Source organism: Ambystoma mexicanum, chromosome 5q, assembly GCF_040938575.1.
Source record: "Ambystoma mexicanum isolate Mex_15411 chromosome 5q, UKY_AmexF1_1, whole genome shotgun sequence".
Classification (NCBI taxonomy): Eukaryota; Metazoa; Chordata; class Amphibia; order Caudata; family Ambystomatidae; genus Ambystoma; species Ambystoma mexicanum.
Genome location: NC_090933.1, coordinates 477,260,320 through 477,273,547, shown reverse-complemented (window position 1 = coordinate 477,273,547; position 13,228 = coordinate 477,260,320).

Genomic DNA, 13,228 nt, shown 5'->3' with positions numbered 1-13,228 from the left:
GGTGCCCTGCACTACTGGTGGGAGGGGGTGCAAGGGGACATGAATGGGACATGTGTGGGGGCATGCTGGCAGGTGCCCTGCACTGCTGGGGGGTGGGGGTGCAAGGGGACATGAGTGGGGGCCTGCTGGCAGGTGCCCTGCACTGCTGGGAGGTGGGGGTGCAAGGGGACATGAGTGGGACATGAGTGGGGGCCTGCTGGCAGGTGCTCCTCAGTGCTGGGGGTGGGGGTGCAAGGGGACATAAGTGAGGGCCTGCTGGCAGGTGCTCCTGACTGCTGGGGGGTGGGGGTGCAATGGGACATGAGTGGGACATGAGTGGGGGCCTGCTGGCAGGTGCCCCTGACTGCTGGGGGGTGGGGGTGCAGGGGGACATGCGTGGGGGCCTGCTGGCAGGTGCCCCTCCACTGCTGGGGGGTGGGCGTGCTGGGGGACATGTGTGGGGGCCTGCTGGCAGGTGCCCCTGACTGCTGGGGGTGGGGGTGCAGGGGAACATGTGTGGGGGCCTGCTGGCAGGTGCCCCTGACTGCTGGGGGGTGGGGGTGAAGGGGGACATGTGTGGGGGCCTGCTGGCAGGTGCCCCTGACTGCTGGGGGGGTGAGGGTGCAGGGGGACATGTGTGGGGTCCTGCTGGAAGGAGCCCCTGACTGCTGGGGGGTGGGGGTGCAGGGGGACATGTGTGGGACATGAGTGGGGGCCTGCTGGCAGGTGTCCCTGACTGCTGGGGGGTGGAGGTGCAAGGGGACATGAGTGGGACATGCGTGTGGGCCTGCTGGCAGGTGCCCCTCAGTGCTGGGGGGTGGGGGTGCAGGGGGACATGAGTGGGGGCCTGCTGGTAGGTGCACTGCACTGCTGGTGGGTGGGGGTGCAAGGGGACATGAGTGGGGGCCTGCTGGCAGGTGCCCTGCACTGCTGGGGGTTGGGGTGAAAGGGGACATGAGTGGGACATGAGTGGGGGCCTGCTGGCAGGTGCCCCTCAGTGCTGGGGGGTGGGGGTGCTGGGGGACATGAGTGGGGGCCTGCTGGCAGGTGCCCCTGACTGCTGGGGGTGGGGGTGCAAGGGGACATGAGCGGGGGCCTGCTGGCAGGTGCCCTGCACTGCTGGGGGGTGGGGGTGCAAGGGGACATGAATGGGACATGTGTGGGGGTATGCTGGCAGGTGCCCTGCACTGCTGGGGGGTGCGGGTGCAAGGGAACATGAGTGGGGGCCTGCTGGCAGGTGCCCTGCACTGCTGATAGGTGGGAGTGCAAGGGGACATGAGTGGGACATGAGTGGGGGCCTACTGGCAGGTGCTCCTCAGTGCTGGGGGTGGGGGTGCAAGGGGACATAAGTGAGGGTCTGCTGACAGGTGCTCCTGACTGCAGGGGGGTGGGGGTGCAAGGGGACATGAGTGGGACATGAGTGGGGGCCTGCTGGCAGGTGCCTCTGACTGCTGGGGGGTGGGGGTGCAGGGGGACATGTGTGGGGGCCTGCTGGCAGGTGCCCCTCCACTGCTGGGGGGTGGGGGTGCAGGGGGACATACGTGGGGGCCTGCTGGCAGGTGCCCCTCCACTGCTGGGGGGTGGGCGTGCTGGGGGACATGTGTGGGGGCCTGCTGGCAGGTGCCCCTGACTGCTGGGGGTGGGGGTGCAGGGGAACATGTGTGGGGGCCTGCTGGCAGGTGCCCCTGACTGCTGGGGGGTGGGGGTGCAGGGGGACATGTGTGGGGGTCTGCTGGCAGGTGCCCCTGACTGCTGGGGGGGTGAGGGTGCAGGGGGACATGTGTGGGGTCCTGCTGGAAGGTGCCCCTGACTGCTGGGGGGTGGAGGTGCAGGGGGACATGTGTGGGACATGAGTGGGGGCCTGCTGGCAGGTGCCCCTGACTGCTGGGGGGTGAGGGTGCAAGGGGACATGAGTGGGACATGAGTGTGGGCCTGCTGGCAGGTGCCCCTCAGTGCTGGGGGGTGGGGGTGCTGGGGGACATGAGTGGGGGCCTGCTGGTAGGTGCCCTGCACTGCTGGTAGGTGGGGGTGCAAGGGGACATGAGTGGGGGCCTGCTGGCAGGTGCCCTGCACTGCTGGGGGTTGGGGTGAAAAGGGACATGAGTGGGACATGAGTGGGGGCCTGCTGGCAGGTGCCCCTCAGTGCTGGGGGGTGGGGGTGCTGGGGGACATGAGTGGGGGCCTGCTGGCAGGTGCCCCTGACTGCTGGGGGTGGGGGTGCAAGGGGACATGAGCGGGGGCCTGCTGGCAGGTGCCCTGCACTGCTGGGGGGTGGGGGTGCAAGGGGACATGAATGGGACATGTGTGGGGGTATGCTGGCAGGTGCCCTGCACTGCTGGGGGGTGGGGGTGCAAGGGGACATGAGTGGGGGCCTGCTGGCAGGTGCCCTGCACTGCTGGGAGGTGGGGGTGCAAGGGGACATGAGTGGGACATGAGTGGGGGCCTGCTGGCAGGTGCTCCTCAGTGCTGGGGGTGGGGGTGCAAGGGGACATAAGTGAGGGCCTGCTGACAGGTGCTCCTGACTGCAGGGGGGTGGGGGTGCAAGGGGACATGAGTGGGACATGAGTGGGGGCCTGCTGGCAGGTGCCTCTGACTGCTGGGGGGTGGGGGTGCAGGGGGACATGTGTGGGGGCCTGCTGGCAGGTGCCCCTCCACTGCTGGGGGGTGGGGGTGCTGGGGGACATGTGTGGGGGCCTGCTGGCAGGTGCCCCTGACTGCTGGGGCTGGGGGTGCAGGGGAACATGTGTGGGGGCCTGCTGGCAGGTGCCCTGACTGCTGGGGGGTGGGGGTGCAGGGGGACATGTGTGGGGGCCTGCTGGCAGGTGCCCCTGACTCCTGGGGGGGTGAGGGTGCAGGGGGACATGTGTGGGGTCCTGCTGGAAGGTGCCCCTGACTGCTGGGGGTGGGGGTGCAGGGGGACATGTGTGGGACATGAGTGGGGGCCTGCTGGCAGGTGCCTCTGACTGCTGGGGGGTGGGGGTGCAGGGGGACATGTGTGGGGGCCTGCTGGCAGGTGCCCCTGACTGCTGGGGGGTGGGGGTGCAGGGGGACATGTGTGGGACATGTGTGGGGGCTTGCTGGCAGGTGCCCCTGACTGCTGGGGGGTGGGGGTGCTGGGGGACATGTGTGGGGGCCTGCTGGCAGGTGCCCCTGACTGCTGGGGGGTGGGGGCGCTGGCGGACATGTGTGGGGGCCTGCTGGCAGGTGCCCTGCACTGCTGGGGGGTGGGGGTGCTGTGAGACATGAGTTGGTGATCATATTGCAACATGACATGTGGCTTGGCTGGGGGGCATGCCCATGGTGGATGTGCTGCCTGCGGGACATGACCAGGGGTGCGGGGTAGTCCCCTGTGCTGTGGGCTGCCTGCAGGGGCCGTGGAGGGGGTAGAGGGGACACCTGGGAGGACCCACACTGCCAATTCACGTGTAGGACTCCCCGCGCACCCCCGAAATACGCGTTCCCCGCTCTGACAGCAAAATCGCGTGTGAAACTTCATGCGCAGTGCGGTAATACATGTACCCTACTCCAATCGCGTGTGAAACTGCACGCGCACCCCTGCAATACATGTACCCAGGCCAATCACTTGTGAAACTTCCCCCGTACCCCTGAAATACACGTACCCAGGCCAATCGCATGTGAAACTTCCCGCGCACCCCTGAAACAACCTTACCCAGGCCAATCGCGTGTGAAACTTCCCGCGCACCCCTGAAATACACGTTCCCAGCCCAATCGCGTGTGAAACTTCCCACGCACCCCTGAAATACACGTACCAAGCCCAATCGCGTGTGAAAATTCCCGCGCACCCCCGAAATACACGTACCCAGGCCAATCGCGTGTGAAACTTCCCGCGCACCCCTGAAATACATGTACCAAGCCCAATCGCGTGTGAAACTTCCTGCGCACCCCTGAAATACATGTACCCAGGCCCAATCGCGTGTGAAACTTCCCGCGCGCACCCAAAATACATGTACCCTGGCCAATCGCGTGTGAAACTTCCCGTGCACCCCTGAAATACACGTACACTGGCCAATCGCGAGTGAAACTTCCCGCGCACCGCTGAAATACACGTACCCAGGCCATTCGCATGTGAAACTTCCCGCGCACCCCTGAAATACACGTACCCAGCCCAATTGCATGTGAAACTTCCCGCATACCCCGTAATACACGTACCCCAATCGCACAGGCCCTTTCGCGTGTGAAACTTCCCAGGCACCCTTGAAATACACGTACCAAGCCCAATCGCGTGTGAAACTTCCCGCACACCCCTGAAATACACGTACCCAGGCCCAATCGCATGTGAAACTTCCCGCGCACCCCCGAAATACACATACACAGGCCAATCGCGTGTGAAACTTCCCGCGCACCCCTGAATTACACGTACCCAGCCCAATCGCATGTGAAACTTCCCGCGCACCCCCGTAATACACGTACCCCACTCGCACAGGCCCTTTGGCATGTGAAAGTTCCTGCGAACCCCGTAATACATGTACCCTGCTGAAATCGCATGTGAAACTTCCCGCGAACCCCAGTAATACACGTACCCACTTGCACAGGCCCTTTCGCGTGTGAAACTTCACGCACACCCCCATAATACATGTTCCCCGCTTGGCGTTTGCTGTTTGGCAGCCCTGTAAACTGGTCCAGGGTTAGCGCAGCCCTTTGCGCTGAATTAGGAATTTTGATGGCTTTTCCTTGCGCGAGGGCATTCTTGGGGGCGTAACTGGCGCTGCTGCAGGGTCACTGCGCCACCCTGCGCCACGGCTGGTTTTGGAGGCTAAAATCCATGAATACGCTGTGCGCGGAAATCGATTTTAGCGCACGCGGCTGGCGCAGACATTTGCACGCGCACATTGTGCGCCAGCCCCGTGCGCCACTTTTGTGCGAAATTCTATGAATTACCATGTAGAAGTGAAAGTGCCTGAATTGACTGAATGGACTCTTAACCTCACTAAAGATGACATCCTGAATAACATCAAAAAGCTGAGTTCCTCAAGAGCACCGGGCCAAGTTGGCCTCACGAACAAACTTCTAAAACAGCACCCAGAAGCATATTTCTGCTACAACCTTTTTATGAACATCCAATCAGAGACGAGAGTGCCTAAATCCTGGAAGACAACAGTGGTTGTGCTGGTGTTTAAAAAAGGTGATCGAGCTGAACCAAAAAATATCAGACATATTGCATTGCTCAACATTATCAGAAAGCTATTTGCTATCCAATTACTCAAACAGCTAAGAACTTTGATTATGTCAACTGAACAATTTGACATTCGACAAACAGGCTTTGTCAAAGGAGTTGGCTGCTAATCTTTACTCTATTACTCCTAAATCTGATAAAGATGGAAGCGATTAGGAACAGGCCAAAAGTTTATGTGGCGTTCGTAGACCTGGTTTACGCCTTTGATAGTGTGGACCGCGAGTTGCTCTGGGCCAAGATGTTGGAAATGAATTGCCCTCACCATCTGTTGAAGGCAATACAATAATTATACTCTGAAACAACCATAAAATCAGGTTGAATGACGCAGGTACCCTATCTGCATCAATACAAACTGAACGGGGGATAAAGCAGGGCTGCCCCTTCGGAGTAACCTTATTTAACTTATTCACAGCAGACGCCACAAACGACGTGAATGGAGTTAGATCTTTTCCTCCAAAGATAAATGGTCACAAACTGGGACACATGACATATGCTGACGATATGGTCATTTTAGATCAAACACCAATCGGGCTGCAAAGAAAATTGACAGCGCTGAAAGGTTATACAGACAGAAATGGTCTAGTGATAAATGCAAAAAAAAACGCGATTCTGGTGATATAAAATCTTAGGTGTGTTAAAAAAAACAAATGACACACGACAACAAATGGTCAATCGGAGGTACACCGATTGTATGTGTGAATCAAGTCCAATACCTTGGTGCAACGATAAATACTAACATAACTGATGGACCGATCATGCTAAAAATAAAGAGAAAATGTAAGTAAATTCAGCCTAAAAGCAGTGATAGAATTTTACAGAGCGATGGCAATCCCGGCTCTGATTTTTGGTGTGGAAACAATGCTAGGATGCTCTTTCAACACTTGGACATGGTGCGAGAACCTCTTTTTGTCAAAGGTACTTCAACTCCCTAGAGGTGCCCCAGTGGTCTGTCTCCGCTATGAGCTGGGTTATTATCAATTAATGCCAGAGTACAGTGGAACACTCTAACCCTATACAGGAAAATTTTGGGGGCAGATGAGTTACCCCAATTCAAAATTCTAAGCACTTTATTCCAAACACAAATGGACACATATTTACTCAGTGGAAAGCAAACTGTGAAAATCTGCTCTGACAACTTGAAACGAATGCCGAAACACTCGTGCAAAATCCAGATAAAGTAAAGAAGAAACTATGGGAACCAGATTGGTGTGGAACTGTAGATCAGAGGGTGAATTATAGGTGGAGGAAAAATGCTCCACCGGTAGCAAGGGTGCTTAATAAGCTCCCAAAATATCTTGAGAGATTTCCCTGCTCCATAAGAAGAAAAAGCTTCATTATGTTCCGCCTACATTTTTTCCGCACCAAAGAAGTCCTACATTTCTGGAAGAAGTCGGATGGAAATGATAAGGTGTGGCGTTTTTGTTCAAAAGAAAACGAAACCTTAAAACATCTGGTCTTGAGTTGCACAAATTTACAGCAATTACGAAAAACTCATCTGGAATAAGTGAATGGTATAAAGACATTCCAAAACATGGACGTGTGGAGTTTGATGCACAAAGGAGCTAACAAACAGTTGTTATTTGTCCTAACAGCATACTTGAGAGAATAACACCGTAGTATGATGGCATACCCTTGTTTTTTTGCCTTGCAGAGGACTTTGGAATCTTTTTATTTCTTTTTAAAAGTTTGTAATGAACTAATAAAAAAAAAACAATAAAAACCAATAGTTTCTCAAAGGCAATTCTATGCTAATCAGTTCTCACTAAAATGCCTTGTGAATTGAACTGTCTTTTAATACCACTCCCTTTTCTCAATGTGATGTTAAAACAGGTCAAAACATCTCCCATAATCACACAAGTGATTTCTGATAGTAGAGAGCTGAGAGTTGACATCCTGAAACTGGATGAAGGCCTGAGTTGTACAATCCAGAAATCACAAAGAAATCCAGAAAATATCAAATCCAACGGAGAAAAAAAAACAACTAAAAACCCATCATGGTCATTACTGGATATAACAAAGTCTTAAAAGAGATTTAGTGTCAACTCGACTTGACCATGATGCAAACCAAAGCCAAATCTGAATAAGATAGTTCAATAAGTATTGCGCCGCTGGAGTTAAAGGTGCTTCCATTTACAGTTGAATCAAAAAGGAATTATTTGAAAAGCAGAATGGGAAGCTTTTGGAGACCCTGACATTAAAAATCCATCAGAAATACATTTTAATGCTGCAAAAATCCCAGGTAAAAAAAGAAGAGCAATGGGTCCCTCTGTCCATAAGTCATAATAGAGACGTTTCTGGAGCTTGCTTGGGGGCACAGCTCTGCCTAACTCCAATAGCATCCAATGATGGATTCAAACATGTCTGTCTCACCCTTCCAGAACCTTCATTTATATATCTTCCAGTGTGTTTATCCATATTCCCTGAGAATGTTTATCAGCACTCTCCGAGAATCTTTACCAATACTCTCAGAGAATATCTAAAAGTGATCTTCTGTTTTCTTTATGCATACACTGCAGTAATGTTTATTTCTATGTTCTAGACAAATGTTATGTTATATTAATTTATACTGTGCACCACTACCACCTGAGGGCAGTCTCCTGGCACTCACGTGGCTATACAAGAGAAGAGGGTGTAGTATGTTAGTGAGGATAGGAAGATAGGATGATAGGATAGGTTCAGAACCAGGAGAAACTGGATTCTGTGTGTGTTGTCTTGCATGTAGGAGTTGTTCGATTTGAGAGGCCCCTTTTGTTGTAACTGTTTGGGTAGGACTCGTGCCTCAGATGACTGCTAGTGTTTGCGCATAGTGTGTGGGTCATATGATGTCACATTGGGTTTGTAACCGTGCACACTGGTTAGTTGTATCTATAAGGGGTCCAAAGTTATGGATTACGGTTAGGTGTTTTATTGTTTTGTGTTGGTGTTCATGTGTGTAGTTTCGGTGGATTTATGGACTATGTTCAAGGGTGTGTTCCTCTATGATTACTTCCAGAGTCTCAGAGAGTTGGTTGAGTGTGAGGATTAGATATGTTCTTGGTGTGTCTATGTGTAACGTTGCTAGCTCCTGGTCATGTATAGTAGTTTTGGTTATGTTGGAGGAGCAGGAATGGGGAATTGGTTAGCACATCAGTTACTTTGACAGTGCCTCTCTAGTGTGTCTTTGGTTGCTGCTCAATTGTACTTTCCCACATTGTTGGTTGTGGCTTGTGTAGGGGAGGACTGGTCCAAAGACGACCCCCCCTCGCCTACACTTTCTCCCCAGGTGAGGACTATGGCTCTCTTGGGCGTCCCCTCCTGCCGCCCGGGCCCAGGTGGTGGAGGGCTCGCCCACTGGAGACATTGCCCGCACGTATTAATTGCCCGCACATATCGAATGCCCACATCTATTGATCACAACACAAATTTAGTTAGGCCCAAAAACCATTCTCTGCCCAGTAAAGATGGTGTGAGCTCAGCGCACTGTAGCGCGGCCCCCACCCTTGGAGAACATCCCTGCTGCCGCAGCACCCTGGTAGATCCGCTGCGAGCACGTTCCCACGAACAAGACGGACATGAGCTAGCGTAATAGCCTAACATTGTAACAGTTCACCTCCCGCAGTGTATCTTCGTTCCCAGCATGACCCGGCCAGCAGGCCTAGACAAATGAAAAGAACAGTAAAATGGTCGATTATATGCCAGACAATCTTTGTATATTAATGCTGAGACTACTTGCAAAGGATGCTTTTCTCTTTCATAAAACCCCTTATATTACAAAAAGCCTGTAGGACGTATGATTACAAGAGATCATGCCCCCACGATATAAGCGATGGTGAGCATATACCATTGCAGTTGGATGCTAATAATGAAGGAACGCACCAAGAATCTATTTGTTACACGTATTGCTGAGATACTTACACCCCATGGGCTCGCGCCATAACTAAAGCTAATGCTGCTAGAGTACACGAGAAAGCGGATGCAACTACACTATGAACTTATTAAAGAATGCGCGAGAGTGCACGTATCATGTGTGAATGTCTGAGCCTCTCATATACCACCACCGTCACGAACGGTGGCGGGTCGTTCTCTATGTACTCCACTGATCTAACCACTACCTCATTTACCGCGAATGTATATGCATGTAACTGAAACGCTGTAGCTGCTAGAGTGTAATGTACAAATATGATGCTCGATCTGGGTATAATCAAAGCGCACCCAGCAAAGGTTAAAAGCATGTTTTGACGTGATGTTAAATAAGTATTATAGAAAGTGTTCAAATATTTGCGATGTCTTTTATTTGTATTCAGCAACGCACGAGGGAGATACCTTTGTGAAATACTTGCAAGGCCATTCCCCCTCCCACCCTGTGAAGGCTGCCAAAGGCATGAGAGCAGAGACCGCGCCGCGCTGCTTTATCTCCCCCAAACCAGACTGGAGCCGCTTCAAAGATTTGTAACCCCCTCTGTAGCACCCAAGGCCACCACCCGCCACCTGCATTATTTACAGCACAGCAGTAAACCTCTGCCTGAACGCATGCGCCCCCTCGTAAACCTTACAACCCACCGGACCATCTCAGACTTATGGCCCTGTGCAATCAGGACACCCAACACTTTGACAACACACAGCGGAACATCCATAACAACTTCTAACAAGGCAGAAAGGCATGTACCGCCCGTACCAGGCCCTGAAGCTTAGCCCCTCGACCTATGGCCCCGGTCAACAGGACACTGGTAACCATGCCCTGACGTATTGCCTCCAGTCCCCTCACAAGGTGCATTCCTCCTGTGTTGCATTAACCTGTAGTATAACCTATTGGAAGATTTACTAAAGAAGATAATATTGAAACGAGTGAATGACTGCGGTGTGCATGGCCTAGGGCAAATAAGTCAGGAAAGGACATTCATCTCTGACATTGGCCGCGATGGCACGACAACACCAGCCGGATGAACCCCGCCACCCTGCCAGGCCAAGCCCAACCCACGAGGCTGCCCAGTGACGTCTTCCAGCCAAAGCCAACCACATCACAGCAGCACCTATAGTTAGTCGTCACCACCCAATCCCCTTGAACTTGTGCCCCCTATAGTATGTAGGTTCTTATGACGTTTTTTGTAAATATATACGCCTGTCTTTGCTATTGTCAGACAGAGCGCTCTCGGAGTTTGCAGAGTTCTTTGCATGCCCAATTCTGATTGATAAACTCCCATTTACGCTCACCCGCACTCTGTCTTGGCCTTATTCCCATTTTGGGAGAGTCCTTCATTGTCTCTCATTGTGGGGAGGATCGTGCTGTTTGGGGACGCTTGCCTTCAGTGGTGACCCCGATAGCGTGATTTTTTCTTCCTAAACTCCTTATAACCGTCCCCGTTTGGCACGAGAATCTCCGGTCGAGAAGGGATACGCACGGTGAGCCGGCTCCGGGAGGCTGCCCGCCAACGGCGACCGGCACACTAAGAAGTGCGCACTCAATGAGAAAGGGTACGGGATCCCGATTGGAAAAAAATCCCCTTTGAGTGCCGCTCGCCGGAGCCAGGGGCTGACCGTTGAGTTACCGGTGACACTGCCTGGACGGACCCAGTTTCGGAGACTATCGGTTCAAGACGGGCACGTGAGTACTGAGTGTGAGCGATTGTAAAGGGAGCGGGGAGAGAAGCGTAGGACAGGGAACGACAAGGGGGTACGAAGATATACTAAAGATCATTCTAAAATTTCCTTTCTTTTTCTTTGCATATGGCCATTAGGATTACGAGGTGAATAAAGAGATAGAAGTGACGGGAACCTAGCTCCGAAAGGGGGTGGAAGGCGGCGCCGCATAGTGCTATATTGACTAGTGCTGGGAATATATGACGAAGTGAAATACAAGATAAAAGTGTTCAGCAAAAGGGGGCACTGAGAATATATTAGTGATCGCTACTACTTCTTTTTCTTTTTCTTTAGGGGTAGGGGGAGAATAACAACGGAATTAGCACAAACTTGGGAGAAAAATAAGAGAACAAGGGTCCTACTAGGGGGGGAGAGAAGGTTAAAACCTATAAATATATGCACATGTGCTGAGCAAGATAGACAGGGACAGCCGGCTAGGGAGGAAAGGGAGGGCAGCGTGACTGGTGTACGGAGTGTTACCAAGAGGTGTGTGCACCTCGTATGTGTTAAGGGATAACTTTGTCATTTAAGAATGTGTAAAACGGCTATGAACGTGTAATTGTTAAATGGTCATGGTAAGTGTGACCGGATAAAAATTCTTTTTGAAGCAACGCTGAGAAAGTGACGTGAGTGGGTACCCTTTGATTTCCGGGTTGATAGTGTCAAAATAAATGATGGATTGCTCTTGTATGTGTCCCCCGAAGAGAACAAAGTAGAAATTGTGTACAGACAGTTTTTGTATTGAACAATTAAGGGAGGGAGAGCCCAAGCGAGCATAATACTGGGAGTGGAGTAGAATACAAAAAGTAATATCTATACTATAGTACCATTGGAGGTGTAGAAATAGACACATAAGCACCAGGGGAGCACACAAAGATGGGGCCTGAAACACCATTATCACATATTTGTAAAAGCCTTCCAGGGCACGCGGAGCGGATCAAGAAATACCACGACCAATGGGTAACCGAGCTGAAAGGAGAGGGGCTACCCCAGATATGGCCAGAGGGAGGGTCATTTGACAAAAGCGTTCTAGATATGGTGATGACATGCATTTTCTTGAAGTACCGAGGGAAACAGCTGCAGAATAGGAGGGAAATATTAGATCTTTGGCGGTTATTCGAAGAAGTGCCACCGCCTAAAGCGCCAGCACCAAATCCTGATCTCCCATCTACTACAGACAATCCACTGGTATTACAGAAAGATATCAAAGAATTGCCAGGTGTCACACCACCAGTGGAGGTAATAAGTTTATACCCGATATTAAAGAAACCTGTACCCGCAGAAGGATACAGTGATCCAACGTATGTACCTCCCCCGACAACTACCACACCCCACCGGCCCACTGCACCCCCACCATATGAAAGTACAAGGGAGCGAGGCCAGGCGAGCACACAAAGGGTGGACATAGAGAAACTCACAAATGATCTAGAATCAAGACTGTCTATAGCAAAAGATGAGCTCTCGAGGATAAAAAACATATGCGAACGGACAGCACTGGATACAACTAGAGCTGGACGTACGTCTAGAGCATCGGATGAAAGCAGACGGCCCGAAGAGGGGTGGAAGAAGGGCGAGATCCTGTTTAGGATTGAGGAAGAACCAACACGAATAATAGAAGTAGGGACCCGAGAGGAAGATGGTGGTAACGAAGAAAGGCTTGGGGAACTTAGAGAGGAATTACTTTGTGATATTAGAGAAGAGCTAGACGAAAGCGACAGGTTGAGTATGGCAATAGGAGGGGGAAGCGAGGGGGAGGAAGGTGCATGTTCTATGAGAACTCTAGATGATGACTGGTCGGGGCGACTGAGGAACAGAGTGGGAAAGATGGCATCACTAGGAACATCAGCAGCCAAAACGGGTCCAGATGCAACAACGAAAGGAAAGCTACAGCTCCCGTTGATACATAGGGGAGGAGGGAGGCCTAACTATATCCCATGGGCACAGATGGATAAAGCTAATTTATTAAAGCTATTGCCCCCGTTATCAGGCGGGGCAAGTAAGTGGATATATGCCTTCGAAAAACATACAGCTGGGGTACCCCTAGCTGTAGGAGATGTGAAAAGTCTGCTCGTATCAGCGGTGGGCGACCAGGCTGAAAGAGTATGGGTTAAAGCCGGTTTCCCGGGAGTAACGTTAGACTGCGACCGCCATGATGGGGCCTCATTTAACACAGTGCGGGCTAGGGTGTGGGACGCCTTACGCGAAACATTTCCAGACACACCTGACTTACAGTCCGTGATGCAGTGTGCAATGAATGACGGGGAGGAGGCTATGGATTACATATTTCGGGTCCAAGAGATGTGGAGAGCGGAAACGGGCACGCCCTGGTATCAATCGACATCTTTATTTTACTTCATTATAAAAAGAGGGCTCCCAAAGGAAGTACAGAAGGCGCTTGACAAGATAGCAGGTATTGAAGCAAAGGGATGGCCAGAAATT